Raw genomic sequence first — 14,074 nt, 5'->3', positions numbered from 1 at the left:
CCAAGCGTGCGCCTGTGTCATAAGTAAAGGGCCGGCTGGCTTGACCGTTAAAGGGTGCTGTAACCCCCAAAGTACACTCCAGTCCAAACCAAAAAAAAAATTATTTTCTGTGTTTGTGAATTGTGTGCGCAGTAGCTGCATGTGCATCAACAAAGTAGTGCCAAGCGTGCGCCTGTGTCATAAGTAAAGGGCCAGCTGGCTTGACCGTTAAAGGGTGCTGTAACCCCCAAAGTACACTCCAGTCCAAACCAAAAAAAAATTTATTTTCTGTGTTTGTGAATTGTGTGCGCAGTAGCCGCACGTGCATCAACAAAGTAGTGCCAAGCGTGCGCCTGTGTCATAAGTAAAGGGCCGGCTGGCTTGACCGTTAAAGGGTGCTGTAACCCCCGAAAGTACACTCCAGTCCAAACCAAAAAAAAAATTATTTTCTGTGTTTGTGAATTGTGTGCGCAGTAGCCGCACGTGCATCAACAAAGTAGTGCCAAGCGTGCGCCTGTGTCATAAGTAAAGGGCCGGCTGGCTTGACCGTTAAAGGGTGCTGTAACCCCCAAAGTACACTCCAGTCCAAACCGAAAAAAAATTATTTTCTGTGTTTGTGAATTGTGTGCGCAGTAGCCGCACGTGCATCAACAAAGTAGTGCCAAGTGTGCGCCTGTGTCATAAGTAAAGGGCCGGCTGGCTTGACCGTTAAAGGGTGCTGTAACCCCCGAAAGTACACTCCAGTCCAAACCAAAAAAAAAAATATTTTCTGTGTTTGTGAATTGTGTGCGCAGTAGCCGCACGTGCATCAACAAAGTAGTGCCAAGCGTGCGCCTGTGTCATAAGTAAAGGGCCGGCTGGCTTGACCGTTAAAGGGTTCTGTAACCCCCAAAGTACACTCCAAACCAAAAAAATATATATTTTCTGTGTTTGTGAATTGTGTGCACTGTGGCTGCACGTGCATCAACAAAGGAGCAGCGCCAAGCGTGCGCCTGTGTCCCATAAGTAAAGAGCCGGCTGGCTCATTTCTTAAAGGGTGGTGTAACCCACAAAGTGCACTACTCTCCAGCAAAAATAAAAAAATATTTTCTGTGTTTGTGTGCGCTTTAGCCGCACGTATATATATCAATATAACATAAATGGAGGACCAAACTTTCTCTGATAAAAATAAAATAGGGAAAGATCAAGAACCACTTCCTACTAGTGCTGTTGCTGCTGCTGGGAGTTGTTCATCATCCCAGAGAGGAAGTAGGAACATCACTACTTTTACTAAACAATTGACCCTCCAACAGTCCCTAGCGATGAGGATGAAGTACGACAGCAGTCATCCTGAAGCAAAACGTATAACTGAGGCCTTGACTGCTATGTTGGTGTTAGACGTGCGTCCGGTATCCGACATTAGTGCAGTGGGATTTAGACAATTGATGGAGGTAGTGTGTCCTCGGTTCCAAATCCCGTCTAGATTCCACCTGCATCCTCAAAGCAGCAGCGACAAGCGTGCGTCTGTCTGTTAAAGGGTGGTGACACCCTCAAAGTGTGCTACACAAACAATTAAAATATTGTTCTTTTTTTTTCTGTCTTTGTGAAATGTGTGGGCTGTAGCCGCACCTGCATCCTTAAAGCAGCAGCGACAAGCGTGCGTCTGTCTGTTAAAGGGTGGTGACACCCTCAAAGTGTGCTACACAAACAATAAAAATATTCTTCTTTTTTCTGTCTTTGTGAATTGTGTGGGCTGTAGCCGCACCTGCATCCTTAAAGCAGCAGCGACAAGCGTGCGTCTGTCTGTTAAAGGGTGGTGACACCCTCAAAGTGTGCTACACAAACAATTAAAATATTGTTCTTTTTTTTTCGGTCTTTGTGAAATGTGTGGGCTGTAGCCGCACCTGCATCCTTAAAGCAGCAGCGACAAGCGTGCGTCTGTCTGTTAAAGGGTGGTGTAACCCTCAAAGTGTGCTCCACAAACAATAAAAATATTCTTTTTTTTTTTCTGTCTTTGTGAATTGTGTGGGCTGTAGCCGCACTTGAATCCTCAAAGCAGCAGCGACAAGCGTGCGTCTGTCTGTTAAAGGATTACATCGGTGACAGCATCCAAGTAGGCATGTCAGACAGTCCGTACCTGTACTGGCAGGAAAAAGAAGCAATTTGGAGGTCCCTGTACAAACTGGCTCTATTTTACCTGAGTTGCCCCCCCTCCAGTGTGTACTCCGAAAGAGTGTTTAGTGCAGCCGGGAACCTTGTTAGCGAAAGGCGTAGGAGGTTGCTTCCACAAAATGTGGAGAAGATGATGTTCATAAAATGAATGATCAACTCTTCCAGGGAGACCAGCCTCCAGAACGTACAGAGGGACCTGTGGTTCCAGCAGGGACGAATTAATACTCTGTGAGGATGAGGATGTACATAACACTGAAGAGGGTGAGGAATCTGTGGATGAGGAGGATGAGGATGACATCTTGCCTCCGTAGAGCCAGTTTGTGCAGGGACAGATAAATTGCCAGCTTGTTTTGTGGGGGCCCAAACGAACCAATCATTTCAGCCACAGTTGTGTGGCAGACCCTGGCGCTGAAATGATTGGTTTGTTAAAGTGTGCATGTCCTGTTTATACAACATAAGGGTGGGTGGGAGGGCCCAAGGACAATTCCATCTTGCACCTCTTTTTTTTCTTTGCATTATGTACAGTTTGGGGCCTAGTTTTTCAATGCCATCCTGTCTGCCACTGCAGTTTCACGCCTAGATGGGTCACGTGTTTGTGCCGCCCACTCGTGTCGCTTAGCATAGTCATCCAGCTACCTCGGTGCAACCTTTTGGACATAAAAACACTATTGTGAGGTGTGAGGTATTCAGAATAGACTGGAAATGAGTGGAAATTAAGGTTATTGAGGTTAATAATAGCATAGGAGCAGAAAAACCTACAAATTCTGTGATTTTAGCTGTTTTTATGCTTTTTTTCAAAAAAATACAGATCCAAAACACAAAACCCAGAACCCAAAACACGGAAGGGTGGTTTTGGCAAAACCAATCCAGATCCAAAACACGAAGAAAGATCCAGATCCAAAACCAAAACACAAAACACGAAAAGTGGCCGGTGCACACCCCTAGTGTCAAGGGACCTTGGCTAACCAATAATAGTGTATACTAATCCTTTACAGACAGGAATTCATGCCCAAATGCTCATTAAGTCCCCTAGGGTGCATAGTACCGAGTCTATAAATCCACTCTGTCTCTCTGCGTAACAACATCAGTAGTCGATAAGTGGGATGCGATCTATCATACGATACCTAAGGGAGGCTAATTGGTGTGATGATTTACCAAAATGCCTAGCTACCGGCTGTTCACTGTCCCCACTTCTGATAGCTGCACGTATTGCAGACCGATGAGCTGCCATTCTCTCCTTAAAGGCCCATTTGGTCTTACCCACGTATGACAAACCACATGGACATATTATCTGGTAAATCACGTACTTAGAATTACAAATGAGACGATGTCTAATTTTAAAGGCTTTGCCAGTATGGGGATGATAGAAAACTTCACCAGGGATAAGGTATCGGCACGTTGTGCATGAGCATTTAATACATCTCTTTTTACTGCTTAGAAAATTAAATTTGGGGTTCCCAATTGAGCTAATGTCCGTTTTTACCAGAATGTCTCTAATATTACGACTCCGGGTGTAACATGGCATTAATCTAGTGTCTGTCAGTTGTAATTCCCTGTCAGATTGAATAATTGGCCAGAATTTTTTTGTAGTACCTCTAATTACCTGGCTAGCCATATTGTACTCAGTAACTAAAGGTATAAAAGGTTTTCATGATTTTTAGAATGTTTCTTCATCAATAAAGTTTTTCTATCAAGTTTGCTTACTTTATCTTTGGCTTGTTGCAACAAATACATACTATACCCTCTTGCTAAAAATTTGTCAATAAGTACATCCATCTGTTGTTCCACTAATGCTGGATCAGAAGTAATTCTCTTGATGCGCAGCATTTGGGAATATGGTAATCCCATTTTCAGGGATGTAGAATGGAAACTTGACATATGTAACAAATTCACACTCTTCACACGAGTGAAGAATTATGCAATGTAATTGAGGAGCATAATGCATGTGATCATCCTGTAAAATGTACAGGATGAAATCCTGTCAAATCCAAGATGGCCCTGGAAAGGCGCTCTACATGCAGCACTGGAGGAAGGTCACCTGTGAAAGTGGAGTATGAGTATGAGGAACAGGTCTAGGGAATTATGCCACAGGACCTGGTGCCAGGAGTAAATGTGCAATGCCAAAGTGCTCCACATGCTTGTGTCTCCTTTTATAAGCATCATAGTTAAGTTCCAATAGAATGGTGTTTAGAAGCCAAAACCACCTGTTTTTTAATAGTCTATTTATTTGGGGATTTCTGTCGATTTTAAGTCGAATTTCAATCCCGACTGTTAGTAAATGAGAAAATCTTCTAGTGGTCTATGTGAAAGTATCGATGGTTGGTCGATGGTTGATTTTGGTTGGGATTCGGTTTTATAGTCGATTTTGCCTTAAATAAATCCCTGATTTGCAGATCACATAGTACATCACCTATATATACACCAAAAAGACAAAATCGACCTTTAGTAAATATACCCCTCAGTCGTCACTTGCAAACTGGCTTCTCTTTATAGTAATAGAAGTGAAAAAGTAGATTGCACAAGATTTGACATTGGCAGACGCTTTAGATAGATTTAATAAAGGATTAGATATCTCCTTAGCAAAACAGAGCAAACACAGTTGCTGGCATAAACACCACACATGAGTCTGTAGCTTCAGGTTGTTGACAAATTGTCAATATGGAGCCAGGAAAACATAGTTTGATCTCTCAGGGCAGAACAGACTATTAGATTATCCTGCTTTGCTGTAATTAAAAAAAAAACAACAGTTATTGGCGTAATTTACATTCTTCCTCTTGATGATGTATTAGTTATAAACTCTGACACTAGGGGATAAATTTACTAAAGTGAGAGTTTTTAGAAGTGAGTTTTAAAAGTGATGTTTCCCATAGCAACCAATCAGATTCTAGCTATTATCTTCTAGAAGGTGCTAGTTAAATGTTAATTAGAATCTGATTGGTTGCTATGGGCAACATCACTTTTAAAACTCACTTCACAGGGGCGGATTGGGATGGAAAACTAGCTCGGGAAATTTATGGAAGCAGCCCTAATTGGGGCGTAGTCTGATGATGGGGCGTGGTCTGATGGGGGGCAGTATCTTACCTCATAGAGCCTGATTCTGAGTTGGATGCAGTTCGGGCCTTCCTTGTGTCTTTTGCTTCCTTGTGTCTTTTTGTCTTTTTCGAAACCGAATAATTGGGTAAGACAGAATCTGTTTGGCAATCAGGAAAACCTGCACGACGCCATCTTGTGAATGGCAGCAAGACTCCATTTTAGAAAAGAAAGCTTACACAAGCGCCATTTTGTCAAAAATACATAGTACACAATTCACAGTGCAAAATTGATAAAAGTAGCAATTTTGCTACTCACAACGCAAAGTTGCTAAAAAGTAACACGAACAGCTTTTTAATAATCTTCCCCAACACATACCGAGAGTTTTCAGCACACATAAAAATGACTTCCCAACATGATAAAATCTCACAGCACTATTTTGTAAAAAAAAAATAGATAGTCAGCCTTCCCTCAAACGCATGCAGACAGTGTTTAACACATAAACACTAACTTATTAGCATTTGGAATCCTATACAAAGCCCATCCTGGAGAAAATCCCTATACAATAACACGACACAATATACCGTGGTGCTATGAGCATTTTACATAAGAATATATGAGCTGTGGCAATTGTAATGTAGCCTAGCTATGGAGCTACACAATTGATTCCATCCCCACAACCAAAACAAGCAGAATAAAGAGTGAGGCTCCGACTGCACTGCTGGGAGCCTCCACCCTGTATGAGAACTAAATTCACTGTATAAACACATTTTGCAATTGCAGTTTAAAAACATCAGAAAAATGCATGTGTGCTTGTGTGTATATATATATATATATATATATGTGTATGTATGTATGTGTGTGCATGTGGCCCATCATGCATGGACTTACGTTTATAATATCACACACAGACTTATATTTGAAAAGTAGCAAAATTCCCTGCAACTCATACACACAATGTTAAACAGAACACAGTCAGCTTTTTAGTGATCCTTCCCAAAATCATACTGGCATGGCCACACACACACATAGATGCCCTTCCAGCTTAGTGCTGCTCGCTGAGTGCCCCACCGACCCTCAGACGCACAACGTACTTTTACCTGAATAATAATCTTTAGCGCGTTGGACCGCTATTCAACTGTCTTAGAGTTTTATTAATGGTATAATTAAACACAGCGCTAATTAGCGACATCTTGTGGTTTTAGAAGGTATAGGCAGGTTTTGTCTTAGAGGTTCTAGGCAGGTGAATCTTAGAGGTTTATAGGCAGGAATATACAAAAGGTTTATTTACGATTCAACAGTTGGGGGTTTGTAGGTTTATCACGTTATCTGATACACGGTAACACTCGGTCAGTTCTCTCTCAGCAAAAGGGTGGAGGCGCCTTTTGAGAGACGCATTAGTCTTTCATTACCACAGTGTTGCTGAGAGCGTACTGCCGGTTATTGTGTAGAGGAAGCGCTGATCAGAATCCAGGGACAAGGAGAGAAAAGTCGTTTTCTCTCATTGATAAAAGTTTAGAGGGAGTCGCATAATAGCGTTAAGGTAATAACACGTGGGCCTGGTCGCACCACTGTGTATGCGACTAGTCGCACAAAAATGCGTACATGTACTTTCCGGTTGTGCTGCCACGTGTTTGAACAAAGCCATTGAGGTTTTCATATTTTTTTCTATTTCCAATATCTGGGTTAACGTGTATTTTTCTGCGCAGGAAAAAAAGTGTGTAACAGTGAATACTTGTTGAACAAAGTTAAGGATATCCTTAAGGGCTAGGTGCAAGGGTTAGCCTAGCCGCTCGGTAAGCAGCTTTACCATTCTATACACAGTAGCAGGTGTACATGTTGTCTTTGTTGTAGAGAGGTGCGTGAGAGTAGCCGACATACAAACTCTCATAGGTGTGGCAGTTGCCTTACTAAATTTTATCCGGGTGTGGAAGTTGCCTTTTTCAAATCTTATCCAGGTGTGGAAGTTGCCTTACTAAATCTTATCCAGGTGTGTGGGCGCCGCCGACTTAAATCGTCCACAGGTAAGTGAAAGTGTCTTGATTGTCTTTCACCGGTTTAAATCTTTATTGAAAAGCGTAGGAGTTGTCTCAGAATGGGAGCCATGCAAACAGTAGAGATGTTAGGCAATGATGTGCTGCTAATGGAGGCGCCGATCGGATCGGCCCGTCGTATCATGCATACCAAGTACGGTACTTATGCAATAAGGTATTGTGATTTATGGTTTAATATGACGAGGAAGAGTGTTAGACCATTTCTCAGAATTGGTAGTTTTGATAAAAATGTGTTAGACAATGTCCGGGATCACATCAGTTTGATGCGCTCCCAAGAGAAAAAGGTTAAATATGTTGAATGTTTAAAACTGTGGCAGCACGAGGGGGAAATGTGGCTGAAGAATGTACCCGCGACACAAACAGGGCACAGTCTCAGGCAATGCGCCGGTGATGCTAAATAGCGCCGTGGACGCATCGCTTGATAGCGCACACGCACTGCAAGGTAGTGTCGCAGAAGGTAGTACAGATGGTTCACGTGCACCACCACCGCCCTATGCGGATGGGGGTGTAGGTGCTGTCAATAAAAAAAATACCCATAAAAATGTAACAAGCAACTTGTACCCTCTCTTAAGCAATTATAAAGAAATTGTTCATGATGCGGATGATGAGTCTATTATAATGTCTGCCATTTCCCATGCTGTGCAGATGATAGATGCTGCATCACCACAATCACGAGTGGTGCTGCCATCTCCATCGGTAACAGCAAGGGAAGTGTTAATGCCCTCTGCACCCGTAGAGGAAGTTGTTCATACCATACGCAGCAGCAGCAGACTAAACCCCCAGCCAGGTAAACAGGTCAAAGGTAGCAGCGCTACCGGTCTGCATCCCATTCGGACAATAACTGTTCCAAATGGAAATGCAGACGCAAACGGTATAGTGCAGAAAGAGAGTGAGACTGCAGAAGATTACTGCGATCGGGCTCTGCAGTCTATCACCCAGTACACTGGGATAGAGGATATTAAAGATAGCACTCACCACAGGGGGATGATAGTTACGGTACTTGTGGACGGTCTGAAAGAGAGTTTAAAAACTCGGGTTCAGACCTCACAGCCTGGCTGGCGGGGACTTACAATAGATACCCTCATAGAAACCGCCATTGAACATGATAAGAACATCTCCAAAAAGAGAGAAGCCGAGAGCAAGAAACTAATGGCTGTCAGTATACAAGCTCTGGAGGGAATGACGGTAACATCACAGCCAACAGACACACTTGCACTTGCACACGCACTCACTTCTGAACAAGTATGTGCTCGCACTAACCCCACTCAACAACAAACACAACTCTATCCCACTAACCCGATGCAACCACAGGTCCCAGGCTATCCACCAACTTCTTATCCCCCACAATACCCTTACCCTCCCTATCCTTACCCATATCCACCTCCTTTACCCTCTGCGCAAACCTCAGAACACCACATGTCTTCACCCAAAACACAAACCTGTTTTAACTGTAAACAAACAGGACACTTAAGTAGAAACTGTACAGTAAAAGGAGTAGGGATCCCACATCAGGGAAGACCTAGATATCCCCATAAGGGATATGCACAGAGGCCAGCAAATGTTCAGCAGGCACCAGCTCCAATTGTAGCTGTAAATGCGTTATTGGAGAATGGTAGCCAACGCTTGGGGTCAGGTCATACCTGTAGTCTACAGATGGTCAGGTTAACGGGAAGTACTAGGGAAGAACCGGTCATGATGGTTGATGTAGCTGGTACTGAATATCCTTTTCTTGTAGGCACAGGGGCGACCAGGTCAGTGCTAAAATCTCCCATTAATTTGCAGGTGACCAACGAGACAGTACCAACAATGGGTGTAACAGGTAAAGTGGAACATTATCCTTTAACAAAGTCCACAGAGATTACTATTGGGCCGTTGCATACCAGGCATTCTTTTCTCCTGGCTGCTGAGGCTCCTACTAACCTACTGGGCAGAGACTTGTTATGTAAGATGGGATGTGTTATATATTGCACCCCTGATGGTGTATTTTTAGATATCCCAGAGAGAATGGAATACGAGGTGCGGGATATGTTAGACACTCCTCAAAGGATAATGTATCACTCTACAGTTTTAAATGAAACTTCATCACAGGTAGATGAAATGTTGTCCCTAATTCCAGATTCCCTTTGGACTAAAGATGGACAGGACACTGGATTAATGGCAAACGTAAGCCCTGTAATGGTAAATTTAAAAAGCGGAAGGCAAGTCCCAAAAATTCCCCAATACCCACTAAAACAGGAGGTAGAGTTAGGGGTGTATCCCATAATTGAGCGGTTATTGCAGCAGGGAATTTTAGTCCGTACAGCAAGTGTAGCCAACAGTCCCATTTTTCCAGTGAAGAAGGCTGGTGGGAGGGGTTATAGGCTGGTACAAGACCTTAGAGGAGTTAATAAGGTGGTAGAGAGCCAATTTCCCGTAGTGCCGAATCCAGCTGTCATCCTTATGCAAATTCCACCAAATGCAACCCATTTCACTGTCATTGATCTTTGTTCTGCTTTCTTCTCTGTACCTCTTCATCCTGACTGTCAGTACCTATTTGCATTCACATACAGGGGTGTACAATACACATGGACACGATTACCCCAGGGTTTCATAGACAGCCCCAGTATCTTTTCCCAGGCATTACATGATTGTTTACAGTCTATGCTATGTTCTGACTCGTTTATGTCATGTTTGAATGATACTAAACTTTTGTTGCTTCATCTCTCGCAAACAGGACACAAGTTTGCTAAGGACAAACTACAGCCGTGCCAATCCAGAGTTAAATACTTGGGACACTGCCTAACCCAGGGGCTGGACATCTCACTACAGATAGAATCCAGGCCATACAAAACATGACACTGCCACGTAACCAACAGCAAATCCGTACCTTCTTGGGAATGTGTGGATACTGTAGAATGTGGATCCCAGGTTTTTCTATTTTGGCCTAACCTTTACAGGAATTAGTCTCTTCCTCAAAGCCCGTGTCATACACACTGAGGAATCAGAGCAGGCTTTCCTTAATCTTAAGGATAGTCTGCCAAAAGCTCCTGCATTGGGGATACCCGATTATGAAAAACCTTTTGATTTGTATTGTACAGAAGCCGATGGTTGTGCTGCAGGTGTCCTTACACAAAAACATGGGGATGCCAGTAGGCCCATAGCATATTACAGTGCACAAGTGGACACTGTGGCGAGATCACTCCCAACCTGTTTGAGTAGCAGCAACGGCTCTATTGGTCAGCAAAAGTGAGGATGTGGTATTGGGCCATGATATGATTGTCTATACCCCACATGGTGTGTCTGCCCTGTTGAACTCTGCCCAAACCAGACACGTATCCTCAGCTAGATTCACCAAATGGGAACTAGCTCTAATAGCACCCTCAAACATCACTATAAAGCGGTGTAATATGTTAAATCCAGCAACGTACTTACCGTATGTGCATAAGAATGCACAAAGGGTGGAGGATGAGTCTCTGGTAGAAAGTGAGTTTTGCAAAGATATTGATACGCATGATTGTATGGATTATCTTAACCAGACCTTTACCGCTAGACCTGACATACGTGACATACCTTTAGAGAATGCAGATGTGACATTTTACACGGATGGGAGTTGCCATAGACAAACGGACACAGGCGAGTTATGTACAGGTTATGCTGTTGTAGATGACACAGACATCATAGAAGCTGAACCTCTTGGTCCTCCTCACTCAGCCCAAGTGGCGGAGTTAGTAGCACTGAGAAGAGCGTGTGAATTGGCAGCAGGCAAATCTGCCAACATTTACACTGACTCTAGGTATGCATTCGGGGTGGTTCATGATTTCGGAGCTCTATGGCGTCTGAGAAATTTTATGACAGCAGCAAGCACACCAGTCGCACATTCCAGACACATAAAAGGATTATTAAAAGCAATTCAGTTGCCCAAAATGGTAGCAGTAATAAAGTGTAAAGCCCACACATGTGAGGAAGATCCGGTATCATTGGGCAACAACAGGGCAGATGAAGCTGCCAAGGGGGCAGCAGGTTTAAAAACAAATGTATCCATAGAACAAGTAATGGTTTTCCAAACAGTTGACATGCAGAAATTAATTGAGATGCAAAATTTGTGTTCTACCCAAGAGAAAGCAACCTGGAAGTCTAAGGGATGTGGGCAAGAGCCCTCTGGACTCTGGAGGGACGGACAAGGTAAGCCGGTGGCACCTAAGGTGTATTACCCAAGCTTGGTAGAGGCAGCGCACGGACTGACTCACTTGGGAAAACAAGGTATGTGTAAGTTAGTGAAGGCATATTGGTGCGCACCGCGTTTTTCTTCACAAGCGGAAAAGAGAGCAATGTCCTGTCTGACCTGTTTGAGGAAGAACATAGGGAAAACGATCCCTACCGAACCATCCCACATTCCCCCGACTGACGGTCCTTTCCAGGTAATACAAATTGATTTCATCCAATTACCACCCTGCAGGAATCTCAAGTATGTGTTAGTTTGTACCGATGTATTTTCTAATTGGGTAGAGGCATACCCAGCGGCCACTAATACTGCTGTATTCACTGCTAAAAAGATTGTACAGGAATTTGTATGCAGGTATGGTATCCCTAGAATGATTGAAAGTGATAGGGGTACCCATTTCACCGGGGACGTCTTCCAGATAATGTGTAAATTGATGGGTATTGATAGCAAACTCCACACCCCATATCGACCCCAAGCCAGTGCCAAGGTGGAGAGAGTGAACGGCACTATTGAAAACAAATTAAGTAAGATCATGGGTGAGACTGGACTAGCATGGCCAGAAGCACTACCTTTGGTCCTACATAGCATAAGGACCACTCCTAGGCCACCACTTAATCTGTCCCCATTTGAAATACTGTTTGGTAGACAACCTCATTTAATTATAAGCCCACAGGAAGACCTGAAGAGTAACAGCGAGGTCACTGTTAAGGATCTTATAACAATGAGCAAACAGTTGCAGCAACAACAGCAGAAATTGAAATTGTTGTCACCCGATATGCCAGAGATAAACTGTCATGATGTCAAACCTGTAGAATATGTTATGATCCGAAATTTTTTACACTCAGGTTGCCTAATAGATCGATGGGAGGGGCCGTACCAGGTGCTGTTGACGAGTGCCACATCCTTGAAGGTGGCCGAGAGAGATAGCTGGGTCCATGCCACTCACTGCAGAAAGGTTAATCAACCGGTGGAGAAGCAGGGCAGAGTTGAAGCAGATGATGAGGTTCTGGCAATTGCGAACCTGTTCCGGGAAAATTAAAAGGTGACAGTGAGAAACCTGAGCTAAAAGAAAATTGTAGAACAGTGTCACAGCAAAAGAACTGTTCTGCTGTGTTCATGTGTGTACTCTTCTTTCAGAATTTCCATCATGATTGGTTTATCTGGAGATTCCTGGTTCTTGTGACGGAGGATAGATATAGGAGGCGGGAGCTGATGCTGGTGTAATGGAGTGAAATCGAGAGGAGGAGTGCTATACCAAACCGGGGGAGTGCCGGTCCAATTTCAGTACAGTAAATTGTTGTGAAAATATGAATAACAATAATAAGGAAGAACTGTATTACAATCCTGAGTTATGATGTAGTGTATAACAATGTAGCCTGAGTTTGAGTGGTCGTGCATGGATATAACGTTTATGTTGTTTTAAGTCAATTTAGGTAATGCAGTCCCAACCCCTTTCAAGGCTCCCCTTATAGGATAGGTGCATCCCCACATCTTTCCCATGATCCCTTAAGGATCCACGGTGTGCGTATGAGGGCAGTTTTATGTCCTTCCCGGAGACGCATTATCTGAATGGTTCAAATGACCACACTGTGTCATACCATAATAACATTGAACGGTATATTCTCATGCATGGCTAAACAGACTCAGAATAGGTTGTGATAGCGCTTGATTGGCTATCAAAGGGTGGACTGTCGAAACCGAATAATTGGGTAAGACAGAATCTGTTTGGCAATCAGGAAAACCTGCACGACGCCATCTTGTGAATGGCAGCAAGACTCCATTTTAGAAAAGAAAGCTTACACAAGCGCCATTTTGTCAAAAATACCTGCTACACAATCCACAGTGCAAAATTGATAAAAGTAGCAAAGTTGCTAAAGAGTAACACGAACAGCTTTTTAATAATCTTCCCCAACACATACCGACAGTTTTCAGCACACATAAAAATGACTTCCCAACATGATAAAATCTCACAGCACTATTTTGTAAAAAAAATATATAGTCAGCCTTCCCTCAAATGCATACAGACAGTGTTTAACACATAAACACTAACTTATTAGCATTTGGAATCCTATACAAAGCCCATCCTGGAAAAAATCCCTATACCATAACACGACACAATATACCGTGGTGCTATAAGCATTTTCACATAAGAATATATGAGCTGTGGCAATTGTAATATAGCCTAGCTATGGAGCTACACAACTGAGTCCATCCCCACAACCAAAACAAGCAGAATAAAGAGTGAGGCTCCGACTGCACTGCTGGGAGCCTCCACCCTGTATGAGAACTACATTCACTGTATAAACACATTTTGCAATTGCAGTTTAAAAACATCAGAAAAATGCTTGTGTGTGTATATATATATATATGTATATATATACATATATATGTATGTATGTGTGTGCATGTGGCCCATCATGCATGGACTTACGTGTATAATATCACACACAGACTTATATTTGAAAAGTAGTAAAATTCCCTGCAACTCATACACACAATGTTAAACAGAACAGTCAGCTTTTTAGTGATCCTTCCCAAAATCATACTGGCATGGCCACACACACACATAGATGCCCTTCCAGCTTAGTGCTGCTCGCTGAGTGCCCCACCGACCCTCAGACGCACAACGCAGTTCAGTGCTGTTTCTCCCCGCATACAT

Source organism: Taudactylus pleione, unplaced genomic scaffold (assembly GCF_031769625.1).
Source record: "Taudactylus pleione unplaced genomic scaffold, aTauple2 ptg000100l, whole genome shotgun sequence".
NCBI classification, from domain to species: Eukaryota; Metazoa; Chordata; class Amphibia; order Anura; family Myobatrachidae; genus Taudactylus; species Taudactylus pleione.
This window is presented reverse-complemented; position numbering follows the sequence as displayed.